The 18,903-nt window shown below is 39.9% G+C and overlaps 1 pseudogene across 1 annotated transcript; it reads left to right on the top strand.

The window, feature by feature from the left end:
- Positions 1 to 1,719: 1,719 nt before the first annotated feature.
- LOC149258881 (uncharacterized) lies at positions 1,720 to 18,385 on the top strand (annotated as a pseudogene). The gene is made up of 11 exons (XR_016262602.1): positions 1,720 to 2,165; positions 2,550 to 2,742; positions 2,832 to 2,965; positions 3,054 to 3,166; positions 3,256 to 3,343; positions 3,935 to 3,985; positions 4,146 to 4,217; positions 17,708 to 17,863; positions 17,954 to 18,054; positions 18,134 to 18,183; positions 18,270 to 18,385. The product of XR_016262602.1 is annotated as an uncharacterized LOC149258881 (transcript).
- Positions 18,386 to 18,903: the final 518 nt, after the last annotated feature.

Genomic DNA, 18,903 nt, shown 5'->3' with positions numbered 1-18,903 from the left:
CGAGACAAATCTTTGACAAATTAAAAACAATAGTAACAACAATGTTAAAATAAATTAATAAAAATAAACCTAAATAAGAAACGGTATGAGAAATGCAACAATTTTACGATAAATTAAAAATAAACATAAATAAGAAGCAGGATGAGAAATGCAAGTAGGTTTAGAAATCGGTGGTCTATTTAACTTATACTTTCAAATAAACAATATTTTCATCATTGCAAGCTCATAGCTTACATCATTGCTCTCATTGTTACGTCGTGATATCATTTTAAATTTAATTTCTAAGATTTACGTCATGATATTATTTTTAATTTCATTTTTACATTTTGTAATATAATTCTTTTAAATATTTACGGAATTTATTTCAGAGCAGTAGACTTTCCAGAATTTTCGTTCTTTAAAATATTAAAAATTATGAATAGTTTTGATTTATTATTTGTACAAGGATGAAATTAAGGATTTGCAAATTGTTTCAGTTTGAAACCTTTAATTCTGGTTTTGGCTTTACAAATGTTTATTCTCGTCAATGGTAAATAATTATTTAAAGAATTACAAATGTTTAATAATTAAAGTTATTAATTAAAAAAATGAAAATTATTATAGCTTCTTCGTTTCTCTATGGTTTATTTTCATTTTCCATGACTTTGATGCATTCATACCCTCTTATTCTTACTAGTTCTCTATCTATGTTATTCTATATTTTCTATCAACTCAGTCGTTGAAGTATCCTTAGGGATGTTTTCATTAGAGGAATAAGGTTGTAGGGTATGGATAAGCAGAAGGAAGAAGGAATAAGGTTCATAATGTGTTTCTTTAATATGCTATGAGGTATTTTTTTAATATATCATGTAAGAATTAATGGGTTTATATATATAGAATCATATTATTAATATCCAAGTTTAAGGTCACAGTAAAGCTAGATACCAAATTGGTGTACAGAGAGTTTTTGCTTGTGGGAGAAGGGACCTAATTTCGCTTAGTTAGTTGAGTGCTAAGTTTACAAAGGCATACGTACAGTGATGTGTGGTTTGACTGTAAGTCTACTTGGGCGAAGCTCAAGAGACTGTGGTTCAAATCTCATTAGTACACTACCCTGGTGTGGTGGCGGCTAAAGGAATAGATTCCCCATCCCCGCCTTGATGGCACTAGAGTCTCCTCTTCCTAAAATCATAGGATCTTAGTATATGCTACTCGTAAGTAGTTGGATGTACACTTGGTGTCATAGAGGCAGCTACAAGGATTGATTCTCGTTTTAAAAAAAAGTTTACGAAGACATACAAACTCTACCCCATCTTATTTTGAAGCTGTGATCTTTTAAGAGGAAACACATGCTCTTTGATATAAATCAATAAAATTTAAAATATATAAATAGTTAATATAAGCCAATAAAATTTTAAAATTTAATCTATATATATGAACCAAATTAATAAATTAATACAATTGTGTTAGATATAATATATTTATAATATAATTTAATTATATCAACCAAATTAAAATATCACATAATGTATTTATAATATAATTTAATTATGTAGGATTGAATTCAACCATAAAATCTAGAGATTAACTAAATATTTTTCTTTTATATATATGCTCGTTTTTAACGACTCCTTACCATTTAATAAAATAAGCATTGTCTCCCCCGCTGAAAATATTATATATAAGCAAGTTCATGAACGTTTCGTATTCCGGAGCAGCTTTGCCCTTTGGGAATATATTCAGAGCTGTGGTGTGTATATGCTTTTATGTGGCGAGAGTAGGGAGAAAAAATGGATTTCGGGATTTATAATTTTCGAATCGCTATGTTTCTACTGGTAATTGTAACGGGGTGTAGCGTTATTGATTGTTTTAGGGCCCATCCTTTGTCTGTGAGATTGCGTAGTCATGATGTGCAGAAGCAGCGGATTGTGCTTGCCCAGTCGAATGGATATGAGACACATAATTACACTCAAGTTCTCGACCATTTTTCGTTCGTTTCAGAGTCTCGCACCTTTCAACAGAGATATTTTCTCAACAAAACTTTCTGGGGTGGTCCTCTCAATAACTCTCCCATTTTTGTTTGCATGGGAGAAGAGGATAGTCTCGATGATCTAGTCCTAGGTGGTGGCTGCGGCATCGTGATCGAGAATGCACCCCACTTCAAAGCACTCCTCCTCTTTGTCGAGGTATAAAGTTTAGCTTTCCAAATTTTATTTTGCTAAATTTTTAATCTCTGGTAAAAGCATTGAGTGAATTTTCTTCCGGATATTTTATTAAAAAGATCACCAAGTTTCAGTTGAAAAGATTTGAACAAACTTAAGTTAATGACTTTCATCTTAAAACACTTGAACCGAACCGACCTACAAAATTAACCTCCACCTGTTAACAGTAACAAACTTGTTCACTTTCGAAATTACTATTTAGCTAATCCTTTTCAATTTAATCCGTTTTGACTTTCGGATTTCCGCTGTTTTCCCTTATTTTAATTTATCGTTTTTGTTTATACTCTAATTTTTCTTTTAACCCTTCCTCCGATCTTAAACTTCGTTTTGTTTCGTATTTTTATGTAGCATCGGTATTACGGGGAGTCCCAGCCGGATTTAATAGGTGACCCATTCAATCCCGTGGTGAATACAAGCACGTATGGCTATCTCACTTCCGAACAAGCCTTGGCCGATTACGCGACTCTGATTACAGATTTAAAGAAGAATTTATCAGCGGAAAATAGCCCAGTGATCGTGTTTGGCGGATCATATGCAGGAAGTAAATCATTTCATTTCATGTCATAGTTCAAACCGATTATTAATTTACCTCTTTATTGTTAGTTTTAATATATGACCGTGCGATTGCAGTGTTAGCTGCATGGCTTCGTTTGAAGTACCCACACATTATACTAGGTGCACTGGCGTCTTCCGCCCCAATTCTGTTGTTCCACAACCTCATTCCTGACTATAGCTTCCTCGCCGTTGTTACAAAGGATTTCAGAGTATGTTTCTTTCATTCATCAATATTGTCTCTCAAATCGTCAATTATCTGAGACCTTATGGCTGTGATTCTATGTTTAATAAACACAGGATGCCAACGAGAGCTGTTATACTACAATTAAGAATTCGTGGGGCGAAATGGACAGACTTGCTTCTCAGCCCGGAGGCCTCCAAAATTTGTCCAACATATTTAACACTTGCACGTAAGAATTAGAAAATTAGATTTAAATATTTTATTCGTCTGCTCTACTCCACACTGATCAGATCGTTCTCTTTCTGTGGTGCTTCTCAGCAATGTAACTGATGTAAAGGCCTTGCATGATGTGCTGATTGGTATTTACGAACATGCAGCACAATACGACTATGCTGAGGTCATAAGCGTAAGTAGTGAATAATTTTATTACCACCACAAATCGATTTTATCTTCAATATAAATATAACTCAATTTAGGATTTTGATAAATGGGCATTGTTGAGATTTTTAAAAATTTAAGATGAATGTATATTTTTCGAGACAGGTTTTCTGTATCAAAATTTATTTTCAAATCAACAAGTGTGGTTCATAGTCAGTAGAAGATGAAGAACCAGATCTAAGCATAGGTTAAGTAGAGAAAAAATGGTTTGAATGATCTCTCTATTATACTTGGATCTGGTTCTTCATCTTGTCTTGACCATGAATCACACTTGTTGGTTCAAAACACTTCTACAAATAAATTTTAATGTAATTACGACCCAAAACTTGTCTCAAAAATTTGATTGATATAAATCACAAAAGCCTCAATTAAATGAATGTATATTATTAGATTTTAAAATTAAATATATTTATATTTATAGAAGTTTTTTTTTAAATATCAATAATCTAAAAAGTTTGCACATATCTCTTTAGACAATCCCTTCTAGGTTTGCTTTTTTCTCAACCGTGGAAAATGAAGATTTGTTCGGAAATGAATATTAACATCGTTGGTACTGTAGATATGCAACGTCATCGATAGCGCTCCCAAAGGTACCGACATTCTGGTTCGGGTGTGAGCCGGAGCCGGAATAGTTTACCCATTCTGCCTGCCAGTTAATTTTACGAATCAATTTTACCCATGGTTGTGGCAGATGTTAGCCTCCTGTTGCAACAGGTTTCATATTTCATGATTGACATTTTTACATGCCAAATATGTCATCTTTCTTGCAGCAAGATTCCATATTTCCAGAGAAGAAAGCCAGAGAAGAAGTAATAGAGTATGCCAATTCAAATGTTACTGCTGTTTCCAATTTTGATGAGTTGTTCCAGTTTTGAAGAAGTTCTTAAAGGGAGGTCCAGACCGTCTAATCCTGGCTTCCCTAGGTTTCAATTTCCTGTTTTAGAATATAGAGAATGACATCTGTCCAAACAGTTTAATCTTGGCAGATTGGTAGATAGGTAGAGAATCAAAGGGACCCAACTGTTTAATCTGGGCCCTGGCAGAAATAAGTGCAGATCTAGATAGGAAAATTCAAAAAGAAAAAATTGTGAATCTGGGTCTGCAAGTCTAAGTGCACCCGAAACAAAAAGAAGAAAAAATGTTAGGACAGTAGGCTGGGTAGGTAGCTTTCGTGTGGTAGAATCATGACTAGTGATCAATTTTATATTCCACAATGTCTTATCTTTTCTGATCACAGCTATCAGGCAGTTGTTGCAGTTTCATGAAGGTACTCAGGCTGAAGATTCATTAACATCCCCCTCTTTTCACTCCCCCCCCCAAGTCACTTACTAACATCCCCCAAGAGGTCAAGATCTGCTTGAGTCCCTCAGTCACATCGCTTCCATGACATGTGCCTTGCTGAAGATCTCCTTCACTCAAGGACTGCTCACTCATCATCTGTGAGCCTTCATTTCCCAAATGGCATAAGGTCTCACACCTTAGCGCCCTCTCTTCATTTTCATATTAACTTTTAACTTTATTATATAATTCCCTAACAATTCTCCCTTTCCCCTACTAAAAATCATGTATATAAATCCCCCTATGTAAATATCCCATCCCTGGCACTATAGCCATAATTCTACTAAGTCAGGGAAATCACAGTCCATCTGGGACTGTTTTTAGCCCATCCATGTCATTAAGGAGCTAGTTTGACATCTGGTCAGCTAGTAACATCTTCCTTAGCCCAAAAACCCATGTTTTAACCTTTCCTCTTGTAATATTTCACCCTATCGCTGTAAAAAAAAAAAAAAAAACCACATCTAGCCCCCAAACCAAAGTTTTTTGCATAAGTATTAACCTGCGCATTTTTGAAACTCCATAACCCCCTTTCCCGAAAGTCTAAACCTCGCGCGCATTATTAAAAAAGGCATATTCCGCGCATATACCCCGCACTTAACCCGCCGTCCCTTCGCGACCGCCGCCAGCCGTCCGATCCACAGCCCCGCAGATCTACGGCTGGCGGGCATCCTTACCCCCGACGCGCCCGGCGTTTAACGTCCGGGAGTCCGGCGGTTTTGCCGCCGTACTCCTGCCACGCATCAAGCGCCGGGCTGTGGCGGAGCCCCTCCCTCCGAAACCGCCATCCCCCATAAGCGGTGCGCCACATACCACTTACCACCCTACTCGTTAATGTCACCAGCCCACGTCACCCCCTGCACAGTCAACAACCCACGTCACCCCCTTGTATAGTCACCCGATGAGTCACCCGGCTGCGTGGCCTCCTGCCACGTCACTGCCACGTGTCCCGCCACCGTACCTGCCACGTCATCGACCATACGTGATGACGTCATGCTGATGTCATCCCGCCACGTCGCCATGCTGACATCATGCTGACATCACCCGCCGTACAATGCTGACATCATGCTGACGTCATCAGCCTTTTTGGCAGAGGCGCGAAAGTCGCACTTCAGAGCCCCGGAATCGAATTCTGACGCAGTTTTTGATGAGCGATTTGCACAGGATTTTTTGGGCCAAAATGGAGAATCTTCAGGGAATCTTTTGGGAATCTTCGCTCCATGCAGCCCCAGGAAGCCCGAAAAGGCGCAAAAATGATCAGTTTTCTTCACAAAGCGTGTCGAAAGGATCAGAAAACAATTTCAAAGGTGCAGAGGCCGAACAGCGGCCGTTAATTTGTGATTAGACCCGCAGTACATCAAATCAGTAGCCCAGATTTTGTCAAAGAGTATCAGAGAAGGAGAAGACGCCAAAGAGTATCAGCCGAAGATATTTTAGTGGCTCGAAGCAGTTAAGAATTAATGAGCCCATCAGGAAGTCAAATCAGGCAGCTAAAGCCCATCCCTGCACTCAAATCACAGCTGAAACTTAAATGCAAGCAGGCTTCGAGGAAAAGGAACCCATGCACATTTATTTCAGAAGACACTACACCAAGCCACCAAGGACCACATCATTCAACCATTTTTGATACGGCGACCCTCATCGCCGCTCTAGAGATTTTTTGCATTTAATTCTAGATAGAGTTAGGTCAATAAATGGTGTTTTATGACCTGATTAGGTCAAGATGTAATAAAAGCAGCAGATAGAAAACTTTGCCCTATATATACCACCCTCTGTATAGTTTTAAGGGTTGGTCGATTGAGAATTTCATTAGAGACTCGCATTGTACACTTGAGTTCTTCCATAATCAAAGATTGCTCAAAAGCTCGGAGAACGAACTGTCTGTTGTTGATGAATTTTTTGAAGAGTTGAAGATGGAATTCCTGCGCTGCGGCCTGAAGCAATAAGTGTCTCTTATCTCTGTTTATGTGTTTACCATTATCTAAATAGCAGGAAGAAAGAATAGCCTAGAATAAGTTTAAACACTCTCTATGCTCAATTTCTGCTATTTCTCTGTGTTTTCGTCTCAATGAATTGGTTATGAATATGAATTCCTCCCGGCTCATATTTACCCCAATTTACCTGTGTTTGCCAATTACCTAGGGACTCTTAACTGCCCCTAGGTAGCGCTCTGTCATCTCCTCTGTTAAGTCGATTGAGAGATTCTTAACTGCCTCTCATTGCTTGGCACCTCTTCCGTCCATAAAACCTGAAAGTTGCTTCGACCTCGGCTATCTGGCTCCATCTTCCCTCACTGCGATTAAAGAAATATAACATCATTTCTCCTCCTTGACTCCACGCCCAATGGTTCGAGAAACTTAGAGTATACACTGCCTCTCCACCTGAAGGATCAATTTTCCCTCCAAAACAAAACAAAGAACCCCCTGAACCCAAGACCTAGCCTAAGATTCTTTCAAACAAAGTTAAATCTAAAAGAGAGAGCCCTCTCTGATTGCAGGTTGGCTAGAACCTGCAGTCCAAAGTTGGTTTGTGGTTACCTCGGCCGTATCCCTTTCTTAACCTTCAGGGACAACCTGAGTGATAACATAATAACGACTCCACTGGGGAGCTTCCTCAGTTAATTTTATAAATTTTCACGAAGAAGGTTAAAAATACCTTGTAGAAATTGATTTTCTAATTGCTGTATATTTCCTAAAGCTACAGATGAAGCCTGAATGTCAGCCATGAAGCCTTTGAAACTGTTTTTGTTTTACATTAACAGGTTTAGATAAAAGTTTCTTCAGTCAATCTTCATGCTAGTTTTAAGATATACACAGCCATTTCAAAATCTGATCTGGCCCTTGTAAATACAAAATATTCCAAAAAAAATACCCAAAAAACAAGTTCAGAAGCTGGCTCCCAAGAAAAACCCGCGATACACAAGGTCAAACCCAGACCCAGATCCCCCAGCTGTTTTTCAAAACCCTAACATAATCCCTAAAATCCTCAGGAAGCAACAAGGATGGGAAAATTTTGCTGATCTGAGTCCTGAAACAACTCACCCTAGCTCTGTTCCAACTCCTGTCAAGGTTTTATTCCGGTCCACCCCTGCTTCCCCTAGTTCATCATCTACATCTCAAAGCCCTCCCTTCACACCTTCATTCACCGCACATATTCCCATTACAACCACTGTTGTTACTACCGTTCCTATTACCCCTGTTGTACCAGTCGTTCCCGTTGTTCCAGTTATCCCTGTCATTCCTATAAACCCTGTAAATATGGCTAATAGATATGCACCCCTGCAATTACCTGCTAACGCTGCAGCCTTGCCTCAAGATTACCAATCCAAAATCACATATTTTGATTCCACTGGTGCCTTCACAGCTATTCAGCATGCCAAAAAGATGCAAGACTATTTTGAGAACTATGAAATAGATGATGACAGCGTGAGAATGAGAATTTTTGTCCAGAGCCTGACAGGTGATGTGAGAACTTGGTTCAGATCACTTGCTGCAAATTCCATAACCACTCCTGACGAGCTTTACCTAGCCTTTACCAACAGATGGGAGAAAAAGAAAGATCCTCTGCACATACTAGCTGAATATGATACAATCAAATGAGGTCCTCAAGAGACCGTTTTGGAGTACTGTGCAAGATTCAACAATGTATATAACGCGATACCACAAAATTTAAGACCTCCACCCGATTTAGCCTTATACAAATTTCCCGACGGTTTTGACCCTGATATGGCATATCAGCTGAAAGAAAGATCTCCCGCAACCCTTGAAGACGCGCAAAAGGTCGCCGTCATGGTAGAAGCCAACTTAATTGCCAAAAGAAATAGAGCAAGAATGGAAAAGAGAACCACCTTTAAGGAAGAACCCTCAGCCTTTGACCAGAAACTTGACGCTATCATTAATGGCCTGCAAAGACTTCGAGAAAGAGTAGAACATGTTGAGAAGAAAAGCATCATGGGAAGGGCAGCAGTCCAACACTATAAGAAACCTGAATTTTAGGAAGACACAGAACATAAATGCTGGTAGGCCTAACCAAGACCAGGATATTAGACCCCCTTTTCAGGATAACTATGTAGAAGGATCCACATCCAGTCAGCCTCTAGAAGACGATCACATAAATGTAATGGATCTAAAGGGTGAGCATCAAACTTTCCTGACACAAGAAGACCAGAATGAACATCATGATAATCAATTTCAAACTAAAACTGGCAAATCTTTTGATTTTAAACAAGGTTATGATACTGCTGTATATGAAGTACACAAACAGTATAAGCTCAGAACTAGGACCATCGACATCTTTGAGCCCAACAAGACAAAGGAAACCAAATAGCCCAACAAGATTAAAAACACAGCCGTTATAACCCAAGCAGCTAACACTGCTGCCTCAAACTCCAGTCAAGTGACTGTAGAGGACATAACAGACACGCAGCCTGCTGTTGAGCAGCATTTGACACCTCCTTTCTCAAAACAAAACTCAAACAGCGTCCCAAAAAGTATTCCTAAGATTGCCAAACCGCAAGCAAATACATCCCATAGCATTGATAAACAAGAGCAAGTCGCTGAGAATTCAAATGAAGAGGGAAAAACTGCCAATGCCAATACCAAGACTTCCTTGGAGAAGCCTTTTAGTTTAGAAACAGAGATTGGAAAACTCAAGATAGCCATTCCTCTTTCAGAATTGGCTAAACACGACGTGTATAGGCAACAAATTCAAAGATCATTGCAAATGCCAGAAATTAAAGATGATGTAAATGTTTTGGATGATTCCCCTGAACTGCTATTTGGCCCAGAGGTTAATGGAAAATCTACCTATGGACCTGTCCCGCCCTTCTATGTCAGTCTGCATATACATGACAAAGTTTTACACAACGCTATGTTTGACTCAGGGGCATCACACAATCTTATGCCCAAAGCGGTAACGGAAAAACTGAACCTCGACATTACAAGACCTTACAAAGATTTATACTCATTTGACTCAAGTCAAGTGAAATGTCTAGGTCTCATCAAAGACCTGTGTGTTTCCCTAGTCCAATATCCGAACAAGACCATTCTCATGGATGTAGTGGTCGCTGATATTCCTCCCAAGTATGGTATGCTCCTGTCAAGATCATGGGGGGCGAAGCTTCAAGGATCCCTTCAACTAGACCTTTCTTATGCTACCATTTCAGTCTTTGGGCAACCAAAGAGATTGTACAGAGAAACGCTCATGAAATATGTAGTGAGTAGTGAAAACAAGCCTGAAAATTTTCCCATTTATTCAATCCATTCCGATATTGATTCTTTCATTTTATTTAATGATGATTTGGATCTGCCCACCAATAAGGAGCCTTTTGCTCTAGAACAACAAGTGCACAACAGTGAAGAAGCGGTTACCCATAATAAAAAGATTGTCAAAACAGTAAATGCAACCAGCATGTTACAAGAACATGCCCAAACAAAAATTTTAGACCTGCCCAACCCCGATTCGGATAACACTCCTAGCTTTGTCAACAGGCATGAAATCACATGGTTCTTAGAGTTTGATGGCTCCGTTAACAAGTTAGGAGCAGGGGCAGGTGTCTGGATTCACAATACATATGATAACCATGCAGAAGGACATGCCTATAGACTGAATTTCAAATGCACAAATAACATGGCAGAGTATGAGGCTCTGCTGTTAGGCCTTAAACTGCTGAAAACCCTAGGTGCTGTAAAAATATCTATCTTAGGTGACTCTGATCTAGTCATACAACAGATAAAAGGTAATTTTGTTACCAATGACAATAGAATGAGAGCCTACAGAACAACTGCTACTGACATGCTCCAGTCATTCACTGAATTCAAGCTTGACAAGATTTCCAGAAATCACAACATTCATGCACATAGCCTAGCCACCTTCGCGAGTACATGCAAGCTCCCTTTTGACCCGAATCATCACTTCACAGCCGAAATAAAACATAGACCCACCGTCCCAAATAATGTAAGAGATTGGCAAGTATTCGAGAATGATGCCCAGATTAACAATTTCCTTACCCTTGCGCACGAATTCTCAAATATAGACATTGACACGGATGCCATGACAGATTCTGAACAACAGAGAAATGAAAGCCAGCAAGCTTTAGATGCTGCAACAGCCAAACTGATTCTGAAGCCAACCGTTTTTGACAATGGAAACATTGAACAGCTAAGACAAACACAGACAGAAGAAATAGACAAAATAGAAGTAGAAATCATTGACCTAAAGGATAATTTTTTGCCCGCTGGGCTAACTCCACTAGAAGACATGTTTGATTTTAAAGACGTTCCCAGAAAACCAAAATTGCAACCAATAAACACGGAAATTGAAGAACACAACATTGGGACACCAGAGAATCCAAAAATGATCAAACTGTCCAAAAACTTGCCACTCGATCAAAAGCCCAAGTACATTGACTTATTCAAAGAATTTCAAGATGTATTTGCTTGGAGCTATGAGGATTTGAAGTCCTATGATACATCAGTGATTCAGCACACTATCCCATTGAAGCCCAATCAGAAGCCCTTCAAACAGAAATTGAGAAGAATCAACCCCGTGCTGCTTCCCCCGATTGAAAAAGAAGTAAAAAGGATGTAGGAAGCAGGCATTATAGCACCTATCAGATTCTCAGAGTGGGTGTCCAATCTTGTTCCTACAAAAAAAAAGACAGGAGAAATCAGACTTTGTGTAGACCTCAGAAACTTAAACCAAGTCTCCTTAAAAGACCACTATCCTTTGCCCAAGATGGACCACATATTGCAGAGAGTAGGGGGATCATCTAGAATCTCTTTATTAGATGGATTTTCAGGTTTCAACCAAATACTTGTTCACCCAGATGACCAAGACAAAACAGCTTTTACCACACCCTGGGGAACATTTAAGTATGTAAAGATGCCATTTAGACTTAAAAATGCTGGTGCTACTTTTCAACGAGAAATGGATATTGCATTTGCAAAGGAAATACATGATATTCTAGTTGTGTACCTCGATGATTTAACCTCATTTTCCAAATCTGATGAAGAACATCTCAAGCATCTTAGGCAAATTTTCATAACATGCAGAAAATATGGAATTTCCTTAAATCCTAAGAAGTCCTTATTTGGCCTTGAGGAAGGAAAATTACTTGGCCACATCATATCAAAAGACGGGATCAGGATTGATCCTGAGAGAATACAAGCCATCCTCCAAATCCCATACCCCAGAAACATAAAAGAGTTACAAGCATTCCTTGGGAAAATCAAATTCTTGAGAAGATTCATTCCAAATCTGGCCGAATTAATAAGACTATTAAGCAACATGTTAAAGAAGGATGCCAATGTAAGATGGTCCCTGGAAGCTAAGCAAGCATTTGAGAGTATCAAATCTGCCTTAACTCAAACCCCTGTCCTAACTTGTCCACAATTCGATAAAGATTTCATCATATTTTCATTTGCGTCCGAGCATACGATAGCTGCTGTCCTGTTGCAAAAGGATGAACAGGGAGCTGAAAAGCCAATTGCTTTTTTCAGCCGAGCCTTAAGAGACGCCCCATTGAAATACCCGATAATGGAAAAACAGGCCTATGCACTTATCAAGGCCATCAAGGATTTTCGAGTGTACATACTGTACTCACACGTGATCGCCTACGTCCCACACGCTGCTGTAAAAGACATACTGACTCAAGACGGATTAGAAGGCAAAAGAGGTAAGTGGATTGCCAGTATCCTCGAATACGACATTGAAATAAAACCAACCAAGCTGATAAAGGGACAAGGTTTGGCCAAACTGATGGCCGAAACAAACTTTCAGGTCTTAGACATTAACCAGCTGGACAACGAACCGGAGCTGGCGACTCCACAGATCAGTGAAATATTTCTGCAATGCCCCTGGTACACTGATATTTGCTTTGTATTGTTAAACCTGTGTGCTCCCCTAGGATTGTCCAGAACAAAGAAAAGATTTTTGAAGATGAAAGCGTTGAGATTTTGTGTTGTTGATGGTGCATTATTTTGGAGAAATCATGAAGGTATATTGTTAAATTGCTTAACCATGAATGAAACCAACAATGTCATGAAAGAATTCCATGCAGGTGATTGTGGAGGACATCTCTACTGGAAGTCCACAGCAGACAAAATCCTGAGGGCTGGTTTCTACTGGCCCACTCTTTTTGCAGATGTTAAAAAATTTTCCACAACATGTCATAAGTGCCAAATTTTTGAAGGCAAGAGAAAATTATTGCCCCTGCCCCTTAAACCAATCTCCACCGAAAAACCTTTTCAACAATGGGGTCTTGACTTCATTGGAGAAATCCATCCCTCTTCCTCAGGCCAACACAAATGGATCCTAACAGCCACCGATTATTTCACCAAGTGGGTTGAAGCCATTCCCTGTAGACAAGCCAATGATACCGTCATTATCCAATTCCTTGAATGCAACATCCTTTCTAGATTTGGTTGTCCTGAGAAAATCATCACTGATAATGCCGCTGCCTTTAAGTCCAAAAAGATGATCAGTTTCTGCCATAAGTTTCATATCACCCTGGGCCACTCTACAACATATTATCCTCAAGGCAATGGATTGGCCGAATCATCTAACAAGAGCCTCATCAACATCATAAAGAAAATGCTAGAAGAAAACAAGAAAAACTGGCACAAAAAGCTAGTAAATGCCCTATGGGCGGACATACTTTCAAGCAAAAAATCAATTGGAATGAGCCCTTATGAGCTGGTATATGGCATGGAGGCTAGATTTCCTTCATCCCTCGGCATTCCCACCATCAAGCTGTTACAAGAGATTCAGGCGGAACCAAATGACATCCAAAGAAGAATTAATCAGACGATCCATCTCCAGCAAATCAGAGAACAAGTATATGACATAGCACAGATTTTACAAGAAAAACTCAAAAAGATGTTTGACAAGAGAGCTAAAGCTGAAGATTTCAGAATTGATGACAAAGTTCTAAAGTGGGACTCAAGAAGAGAAGACAAAGGCAAGCATGCAAAGTTTGATTTCCTGTGGAAAGGCCCATTTATTATTTCTGCTGTTCAAGGAAACAACACCTATTTTCTCAAATCTATGGAGGACAGCACTATTGAAGAAGGCCCTGTGAATGGCAGGATGTTGAAACATTATCATGATCCTTGTTGCTAAAACAATGAAAGTCCTGTAAATATTTTTGTACAGTTATATTGTGTATATATGAGCACTGTTTTTAATTCATTTTGATAAACAGACCGATTATTGAAGGAACAGTAGTAAATTCATGGAGGCACAGCCGGTGCTGATTGTCCAGTTTTCAAAGACCCATCTCTGTATCAATCTAAGCAAGGCAGCAAGAGTAACAACGTCACAACAGCAATTCGGGTCAAAGAGAAGCTGTTTTGCACTTGCAATTTTCAGGCAAGAAAAGGTTAACAGAAGAGGAAAGATTTCAGCAATTTATTTCACACCTAAGCTGAAGGAAGTACATCAATTTGCAATCCATGTTTTCAAAGATATATTCTCAGGCAGGATTGTACATAATAATACAGCACGCAGAAGAAAGCAGGCGTTGCTGAGCAGTTCACAAAGATTCAATTGAGGAGAAGGTCGTTTTGTCACAAAGTTTCATATTTCTAAACAGCCAGAGCAAAGAAGTTTTTCCAGATTACGGTGACAACAGAGATCAAGGCAGTCTGACCTGCTGTTCTTGACTTTTCACAAGGAAAAGCCATCCCCAAGTGGAGCCACTGTTAGCCTCCTGTTGCAACAGGTTTCATATTTCATGATTGACATTTTTACATGCCAAATATGTCATCTTTCTTGCAGCAAGGTTCCATATTTCCGGAGAAGAAAGCCAGAGAAGAAGTAATAGAGTATGCCAATTCAAATGTTACTGCTGTTTCCAATTTTGATGAGTTGTTCCAGTTTTGAAGAAGTCCTTAAAGGGAGGTCCAGACCATCTAATCCTGGCTTCCCTAGGTTTCAATTTCCTGTTTTAGAATATAGAGAATGACATCTGTCCAAACAGTTTAATCTTGGCAGATTGGTAGATAGGTAGAGAATCAAAGGGACCCAACTGTTTAATCTGGGCCCTGGCAGAAATAAGTGCAGATCTAGATAGGAAAATTCAAAAAGAAAAAATTGTGAATCTGGGTCTGCAAGTCAAAGTGCACCCGAAACAAAAAGAAGAAAAAATGTTAGGACAGTAGGCTGGGTAGGTAGCTTTGGTGTGGCAGAATCATGACTAGTGATCAATTTTGTATTCCACAATGTCTTATCTTTTCTGATCACAGCTATCAGGCAGCTGTTGCAGTTTCATGAAGGTACTCAGGATGAAGATTCATTAACATCCCCCTCTTTTCACTCCCCCCCCCCCAAGTCACTTACTAACATCCCCAAGAGGTCAAGATCTCCTTGAGCCCCTCAGTCACATTGCTTCCATGACATGTGCCTTGGTGAAGATCTCCTTCACTCAAGGACTGCTCACTCATCATCTGTGAGCCTTCATTTCCCAAATGGCATAAGGTCTCACACCTTAGCGCCCTCTCTTCATTTTCATATTAACTTTTAACTTTATTATATAATTCCCTAACAATTCTCCCTTTCCCCTACTAAAAATCATGTATAAATCCCCCTTTGTAAATATCCCATCCCTGGCACTATAGCCATAATTCTACTAAGTCAGGGAAATCACAGTCTATCTGGGACTGTTTTTAGCCCATCCGAGTCATTAAGGAGCTAGTTTGACATCTGGTCAGCTAGTAACCTCTTCCTTAGCCCAAAAACCCATGTTTTAACCTTTCCCCTTGTAATATTTCACCCTAACGCTGTAAAAAACCCACATCTCGCCCCCAAACCAAAGTTTTGTGCATAAGTATTAACCCGCGCATTTTTGAAACTCCATAACCCACTTTCCCGAAAGTCTAAACCCCGCGCGCATTATTAAAAAAGGCATATTCCGCGCATATACCCCGCACTTAACCCGCCGTCCCTTCGCATCCGCCGCCAGCCGTCCGATCCACAGCCCCGCAGATATATGGCTGGCGGGCATCCTTACCCCCAACGCGCCCGACCTTTAACGTCCGGGAGTCTGGCGGTTTTGTCGCCGTACTCTCGCCACGCGTCAAGCGTCGGGCTATGGCGGAGCCGCTCCCTCCGAAACCGCCTTCCCCCATAAGCGGTGCGCCACATACCACTTACCGCCCTGCTCGGTGACATCACCAGCCCACGTCACCCCCTGCAAAGTCAACAGCCCACGTCACCCCCTTGTACAGTCACCCGCTTGCGTGGCTTCTTGCCACGTCACTGCCACGTGTTCTGCCACCGTACCTGCCACGTCATCGACCGTACGTGATGACGTCATGCTGACGTCATCCTGCCATGCTGACTTCATGCTGATGTCACCCGCCGTACAATGCTGACGTCACGCTGACGTCATCAGTTTTTTTGGACGCAGAGGCGCGAAAGTCGCACTTCGGAGCCCCGGAATCGAATTCTGAGGCAGTTTTTGATGAGCGATTTGCGCCTTTTGGGCCAAAATGGAGAATCTTCAGGGAATCTTTAGGGAATCTTTGCTCCATGCAGCCCCAGGAAGCCCGAAAAGGCGCAAAAATGATCAATTTTCTTCACAGAGCGTGCCGAAAGGATCAGAAAACAATTTCAAAGGTGCAGAGGCCGAACAGCGGCCGTTAATTCGTGATTAGACCCGCAGTACATCAGATCAGCAGCCTAGATTTTGTCAAAGAGTATCAGAGAAGGAGAAGACGCCAAAGAGTATCAGCCGAAGATATTTTAGTGGCTCGAAGCAGCTAAGAATTAATGAGCCCATCAGGAAGTCAAATCAGGCAGCTAAAGTCCATCCCTGCACTCAAATCACAGCTGAAACTTAAATGCAGACAGGCTTCGAGGAACAGGAACCCATGCACATTTATTTCAGAAGACACTACACCAAGCCACCAAGGACCACATCATTCACCCATTTCTGATACGGCGACCCTCAGCGCTGCTCTAGAGATTTTTTGCATTTAATTCCAGATAGAATTAGGTCAATAAATGGTGTTTTATGACCTGATTAGGTTAAGATGTAATAAAAGCAGCAGATAGAAAACTTTGCCCTATATATACCACCCTCTGTATAGTTTTAAGGGTTGGTCAATTAAGAATTTCATTAGAGACTCGCATTGTACACCTGAGTTCTTCCATAATCAAAGATTGCTCAAAAGCTCGGAGAACGAATTGTCTGTTGTTGATGAATTTTTTGAAGAGTTGAAGATGGAATTCCTGCGCTGCGGCGTGAAGCAATAAATGTCTCTTATCTCTGTTTATGTGTTTACCATTATCTAAATAGCAGGAAGAAAGAATAGCCTAGAATAAGTTTAAACACTCTCTATGCTCAATTTCTGTTATTTCTCTGTGTTTTCGTCTCAATGAATTGGTTATGAATATGAATTCCTTCCGGCTCATATTTACCCCAATTTACCTATGTTTGCCAATTACCTAGGGATTCTTAACTGCCCCTAGGTAGCGCTCTGTCATCTCCTCTGTTAAGTCGATTGAGAAATTCTTAATTGCCTCTCATTGCTTGGCACCTCTTCCGTCCATAAAACCTGAAAGTTGCTTCGACCTCGGCTATCTGGTTCCATCTTCCCTCACTGCGATTAAAGAAATATAACATCATTTCTCCTCCTTGACTCCACGCCCAATGGTTCGAGAAACTTAGAGTATACACTGCCTCTCCACCTGAAGGATCAATTTTCCCACCAAAACAAAACAAAGAACCCCCTGAACCCAAGACCTAGCCTAAGATCCTTTCAAGCAAAGTTAAATCTAAAAGAGAGAGCCCTCTCTGATTGCAGGTTGGCTAGAACCTGCAGTCCAAAGTTGGTTTGTGGTTACCTCGGCCGTATCCCTTTCTTAACCTTCAGAGACAACCTGAGATTTGCGAATGTTTTTCATGATTAATAAATTTAATATGAAGCTGTGAGGAGATAATCTGATTGTAATTTACAGGCATGCTCTAAGAGGAGATAATCTGTGTGTTTTGTAGACGTGCACGGAAATGGTGTTTCCGATTGCCCAGAATCCGAATAAAACAATGTTTCCCCTTAAGATATTTGATCTAAAGTCCTACGCTGAAGATTGCAAAAGGAAATATGGAGTGCTTCCCAGGCCCAACTAGGTAACAACTGAATATGGCGGCCATGTACGTTGTACATTAACGAATCGATATGTATGTGTATGCATCTGGCTAAAGCTTTTGTAATGTGATTCGTTATAATTTGTGTGCACGCAGGACATAAGAAAGGTGCTGAAACACTTCGGTAGCAACATCATTTTCTCGAATGGTTTGAGGGATCCATGGAGGGCGGGTAATTCACAAGACATTAGTCATTAGTTTTTACATGGAGAGACTTCTTTAGACTTTTAGCGCTTTTGTTATATCGTTTGCATTTTTTTACGGGATGAATTGCAGTGTGGTGGAGAATATATCTGAAAGTATCGTCGCGCTGCCTACCAAAGAGGGTAAGCGCAAATATTATTTCCGAAAAGACTGAATATTCAGATAGCAAATCTAGACTGAAATTCTGCTAATACATTACGAATGGCAGGAACCCATTGTCTAGAACTATTTCCTTCTTTGCCAAGTGATCCAGAATGGCTTAAAGAACAGAAATCAAAGGAAATCGAGTACATCAAAGGCTGGATTGAACAATACAACTATTAGTTTCTTCATAAATGATGCCACCACTGAAACTAATAGAAAGCGTTGCAGGATTAAGTATGGTGCAGTAAAGTTAATTCATTTATGGTAAGCAAAATGGAGAAACATTAACCAGTATGTACATTCTTTGCTAAGAGAGACTGTGACTCTTTTCAAAGGCGTCTCCATAGTTGGTATTATAGTTCATATTTCTTTTGAGGTTATTGAAGCCTTTTTTCGGTGGATCTTTCCTAAATTCCGAAAAGGTTCTTGTGTAACTTGGAGTGTTCGGTCATTGGATTTAAATGTTTTAATTAAACTTTTGAGTAAAATAAGTCATCCCCAATATTTTAGGATGTTTTTAATAAGAGTTAGCAATCGAAAATCAAGATTTATTTCAAAATGTTGGTTTAATGAAATTGTTGGATTAATTTTTTTGAGATGAACATGTTTCGTATGAACGTTATTTATGGGTTTTTTTGGTTACCAATGACACGTGGTATTACTAACATTGTGGCATTAGGAATAGATGCTGATATTTA

Source organism: Pinus tabuliformis, chromosome 6 (assembly GCF_031772625.1).
Source record: "Pinus tabuliformis cultivar Carrire ecotype Pingquan chromosome 6, CPIR1, whole genome shotgun sequence".
NCBI classification, from domain to species: Eukaryota; Viridiplantae; Streptophyta; class Pinopsida; order Pinales; family Pinaceae; genus Pinus; species Pinus tabuliformis.
This window is presented reverse-complemented; position numbering and strand designations above follow the sequence as displayed.